This window comes from Lycium barbarum, chromosome 8, assembly GCF_019175385.1.
Source record: "Lycium barbarum isolate Lr01 chromosome 8, ASM1917538v2, whole genome shotgun sequence".
NCBI classification, from domain to species: domain Eukaryota; kingdom Viridiplantae; phylum Streptophyta; class Magnoliopsida; order Solanales; family Solanaceae; genus Lycium; species Lycium barbarum.
Window position 1 is genome coordinate 63,637,936 of NC_083344.1, and position 6,000 is coordinate 63,643,935.

The following is a 6,000-nucleotide window of genomic DNA, read 5'->3' on the forward strand; positions in this document are numbered from 1 at the left end:
TAGGTGATGAATTGTACCATGGATATGGATTCGTGTTGACTTGTACTTGTTGGTTCTCGTGTTTATATTGCTTTGTTATCTTTATATACGTTAGCTAGTGTTAATCGGGCCTATGATACCTACCAGTACTTGTTTTTTGTACTGACCTGCACTTGTTGCATTTTTTTATGAATGCAGAGTACCAGGTTGGATCTACGTCTACTTCTCGTGGCTGATATCTTTCTGATTGTTGATTCGAGTCTCTTCAGGGTGAGCATGAGGACGTTCGCTGCCCGAAGACTCTTCCTTTTATTATGTCTTGCCTTCCATTCTAAGACATGATTTTATTATTATTCAGACTTGTAGTATTTAGTTAGACTAGTTTCTCACCATACATCGTCAACGTTATGTTCACTAATAGATGTTATATCGTGAAAAAATTTCAAAAAAGTTTCAAAATGACAAAATATCAGGCACTCAGAAAATGTACATCTATAACAACTATATACATAATGTAAAATTGCTGAAAACCATAGTAAAACCTCTTTGAACCTCATCTTATTCTGATCGGTGTAACGTTTCTCTATTTGATATAAGAAATAAGAAGGAGATTAGAAAGTAAGATATCAAATTAACTAATTTCACTTTGATCAATCACTTGAAATATTAAATAAGAAATAAGAATGAGATTAGAAAGTAGGATACCAAATTAACTATTTTCACTTTGATCAATCACCTAAAAAATAAATTCAACAATGTTAGCAAAATACAAAATATCCCACAACATGAACACAACTAACTTTTTAGGTTCCCTTGTACTGCTCATGTTGTTTAAATCTGACCAAGTATATATTAGATCACACAATTAACAATCATAATAATAGTTATTTTAGTTCATGGGAGAATATCTAATCTCTAATTTATTATTTTAGACAAATATAAGATGATCTCTAATAAACATTTCGCCCAAAATGAGTCATCTCCCACTTGCTTTAAGAGTCATATCCCACTTTTTAATCAGATGAATTTTCAGCGACAATACATCCGACGAAATTGACATGTAATTTCACTTTTATTTACCTTGCATAAATTTTCATATTCGTAGAAAGTTGTTGTATTCCTTCTTGGCTTTGTTTTCCAACTCATTTTTCTGATATGAATATTTTAATTGATTTCTAAATCTACCTCTACAAGTTGTAATTGAACTGTTAGTCTGTAAAAGTGGTATAATTTGGAGAAGATTAGAATTAAATTTAGATTGAATTTTTTCGCTCATCGTTTTCTCTGTTGTCTTTTGATTTTCTGCCTCCGTAGTCATGGACAAGGCATAAATTTGCTTTCGGATATGTTCTCTGCATAATTCGATTCGATATATATTAAGTTTACTCGCAATGAAGCCAAAAAATAAATTACAAAATTGGTGACTGTATTTTTTATTGGTGTTGTTTAATAAGAGATATTTGAGTTACAGATATGATCACAGATCACCTTATGACATAATTTAAAAATCACGGTAGTTAGTTATATATTTAACATTCATTGTGTGCAACAATAGATTAGATTTTCTACTGTTTATGTAACTCATTTATAAAAGTAAATCTATGGCAACATTATGACTCTTAAAGCAAGTGGGAGATGACTCATTTTGGGCGAAATGTTTATTAGAGATCATCTTATATTTGTCTAAAATAATAAATTAGAGATTAGACATTCTCCCATGAACTAAAATACCTATTATTATGATTGTTAATTGTGTGATTTAATATATACTTGGTCAGCTTTAAACAACATGAACAGTACAAGGGAACCTGAAAATTTAGTTGCGGTGGGTTTTACTTATTCTAAAATTAAAATGTATGACCAATTACATTTTTAAGACGCAAACCCACCCATTTCTTTTAAAAAAATAGTAGAATAATTGAATTAGATTTATGTTCAAAATAAAGTTATGTCTTGATTAAAAAAATAACACGCTTGAATCAAAACCTTAAAAAATAAAACACTTAAACCTAAAGTTTCCACACAATTTTTTTAAAAAAGAAATATGTAAATTACGGAATTTTATTATTGACAATTTTTTTTTTAAATCTGGAATTTTAAATTACTGGCAATTTATTATTGGCAATTTTTTTTTTAAATCTGGATTTTTTTTTAAATTACGGAATTTTATTATTGACCAATTATAAAATGCCATTTGGCTTTTTAAAAGAGTTAATTTTAACTTGTTAGTTTGAGGGGTATATTTGAGCCAAAAACAAACCTTAAGGGTATTTTTAGACCTAAAAGGTGGATGGAAGGATATTTTTAGACCAAAAGGTGGAAGGAGGGTATTTATGAGCCTTTTTCAATAGGTTAGGGGTATTTATGAGCCTTTTCCATTATTTTTATAATCAATTATTTTTCTAATATATAGGACTTTCAATTCAATTTGAATTTTATTTATTAAACATTTCCTTATTTGAACTATTCTTTAGTTTATTTTATTCCTTCTAAAGAATATCTATTTGAATAGGAATCAATTATATATGTATTTTGAATAACTAATATTCAGTACATTCAATGCACCTAATAATTTGTACCTCTTCTCTCTTATGTTTTATGACCTTTCCTAAAATTTCTGACCTTTTTCAAGCAGTTAACAAAAGAAGGATATCCTTATATGGAGTTTTAAGCAACACGTAATTACTGGTGATATTAGTTCTTCCATATTTTCTCTTCCTTTTATTCCAACTACAATTATTCATCCTTTGGGATTTCTTTACCTCTTTTGCACCACTTTTGAATCTATATAAGGACCTTCCCGCAATATGAAAGCATCAACCTAGGTATATGCAATTCAAGAATTCTCTGAGTAGCAGGTCTATTTTTTCCGATTCGTATTTGCACTTGCCTCATTTAAAAGCAAAAATGTCATGGGGAAGTACGATTGTCAATTGTACCGGGAAAAAGGAAAAAATATACTTATACGTGGATGGTCTAAATGGACTTTATTTTAGAGTCGCCACCTAATTTTTAGGAAATTAGGAAAACCAGTTCGAAAAGGGTTCATTTAAAATAGTTAAATTTTAAAAGAATCCTAATCTAACCAAAGTTCGGGTAAGGGTTTTGGCGATCCCCCGGAGAAGGTGTTAGGCACTCCGGTATTAAGGATCCGTAAAATACGGTTGACCTACGGGTTCTAATAGTATGCCTTTGTGGATATAAATTGTTTGTGATGAAAAACTGCTTTTGTTTATATTTCCGCAAATCAAGATGTGTCATTTATGCAAAAATACTCACTTTTCAAGAAATGAAAATGGTAGAGTTTTGCCGAAAATTGGGCGTTTTGGGTTTCGGACTAGAACAACTAGGTTAAAACCCAAAGGCGTTAACATAAGTAGAACACTACGTAAGCCCACCCGAGTTTAGAAAAGGTTATTTAGTTTTAAGTTTTATAAAACAAATCATTTTTTGGCATACTATTATTATCCATATTTTAACCATATTTTATATTTTTTAGATTTTTATCCTTTTAGTCCAAGTTAATCCAAAAAATAGTTTAAGTCCAATTTTGTCCAAAATGTCCATATGCACGGTCCACAATCATTTTTGTCTCTAGTTCCGCAAAATTAATCAAGTTAATTATTTTGTCCCAAAAATCATTTTTATATGCTAATAATTGTAAAGTCAATTTTATATTTAGAAAATGATTTTTTGGCAACTCTAATACATGACAATTTTTAAGGGTTTCAATAAATCACATTTAATCAATTTTGACAAATAAATAGTAAAGAGATAGGGAGTTGGGCCGACCAAACTCAACATAAAAATGCATAAGTAAATATTTCCGCTCCAAATTATGCTCCAATGCCTTAGTCCTTCCATGCTAGGGGTTGACTCGATCTAGAAATGTTAGTGGACCTCGAAAGACCCACCAACAAATTTGGGAGGTCACAAAAGATAGGTGTACAAAACATTAGTAATAGACTGAGGTCAATTATCTAATTTAAAAAAGCCAAAATGAATTACAATACTTTAAAGACAAGCCCATAATTATCATACTTATAAATAAAAGGACAGTTTATGCAAAAGGCTCAATAGTTGCTATGAATTAGTAACAAACTCACAAGAACTAATTTTTTTTTTTTTTTGAGTAAGTTTCATAACTAGAAAATGTTAAATTTGACATTACATAATTTTAGCACAAAATTAAAAATATCAGTTTTAGCCAAATAATATCTTACTCCCCCCACCCCCCACCCCCACTCCTCCACGCCCCCAAAAAAAAAAAACATAACCCCTGTCTTGGCAGAATTAATGTAACTTAATAGATTTAAGGATTTATTCCATAATTAAAACAACTTATTACATTCCATTTAATAAGGACACCAATTAATAATCCCAATAAATAAGCAAAAAGACAAATGCAGAGAGGATAACTTCCTTATATAGTTCATCAAAAGAGCTTCCTATATATATACACACACACAAGTATACAAACAATCTATGTTCAAAAAAAGAATGTACACATCTTTTTAAAAATATATAAAAAAAATTAGATGTATGTTAAATTAGTAACCGTGTATTTCGGGAGATCCGAACTGTCACGATCCAACCGGAGGACCGCGACGGGCACCCGGTGCTAAGCCACCCGGGCACCTCTTATCATACTTTCACATTTACATCTAGGTGAGCCACATAGCTAAATCATACTTTCCATCCATTATTCATACTAATCCCGTTGGGCAACAATACATATATATCACCATCAATAACAATGCCCATATAAATGTACATAAGCCGACGAGGCTAACAAAATAATATCCAAAATAAGGGCCGACAAGGCCAAATACATCTAACCATATACACATGTCTACAAGCCTCTAAGGAGAGTATGTCATATCATATAGGCGGGACAGGACCCCGCCATGCCCATAAGTATGTACCCAAAAGAATAGATACCAAAAGTTGTAGCTCCGAATGAAATGGAGCTCCACTACGTAGTCCCTGAGTGATAAGGCTAAGGATCAAGCCCGTCTCCCTGGCCACCTACGAGCATGACGCAGCGTCCACAAACAAAAGGACGTCAGTACGAAGAATGTACTGAGTATGTAAAGCATGATCAACATCATTATAGAAGCATAACAAACAACATAAGAAATAGCATAAGATGAGAGGTAGAAGAACCATCGTCATAAACGCTTACTTGCTTTCCATAGGGGTATTCCATTTCTAATGCGTGATTGTGTACATACATCCATATCCATATCCGTATTCGTAGCCGTACTCATTTACACTTTCATACCCATATTCATGTTCATAATCGTATTCATATTCATTTACAAATTCATATTCATAGCATACCTGACCATGAAGAATTGGTGTTTCACATACCCATCCATGACAAGGCTCGGTGATTATACATACCTGGCCCTACCAAGGCTCAGGGTTATCCGTACCCAACTGCAGTGGTGCGCGCGCAATACATATATATTCTACCCGGCCATATAAGCTCGGGGTTTCATAATAGTCATACATAGACACATATACATAAGAGATCATAAGCATCTTTAGCATCATTACTATCGTCGTTCATTACATCTATCCCTAGAGTATTACTCATCATATAAGGAATTTTGTACAATCATAACATATCGAGAATCATGAGCTTAGTAGCTTTTAAAGATAGAATCATTTGGAGGACATCATAGGCTCATGAAAGGATAGGTGTATAGCCAAAGAACCACGCCTTATTGAAAGAAGGGTTAGCCTTACATACCTTTTCGTTCAACTATTCTATTGCTTGAACGTTCTTCTTCAATGCTCACGTTTCTACCTTCATTAGAGTTATACTAACATTAGAAAATCGATAGCTTAGCATACTTGACTAAAGCTAGAGAAAATTGGGCAGCATCTCCTTTGTTTATACAACTTCCTCCATATCATATATCAACTCCCAAGCATATATAATAACATTCACAACATCATAACAATAGTCTTCATTCACTTACATTATCCATATTCTTCAATTCGCTTCAAATC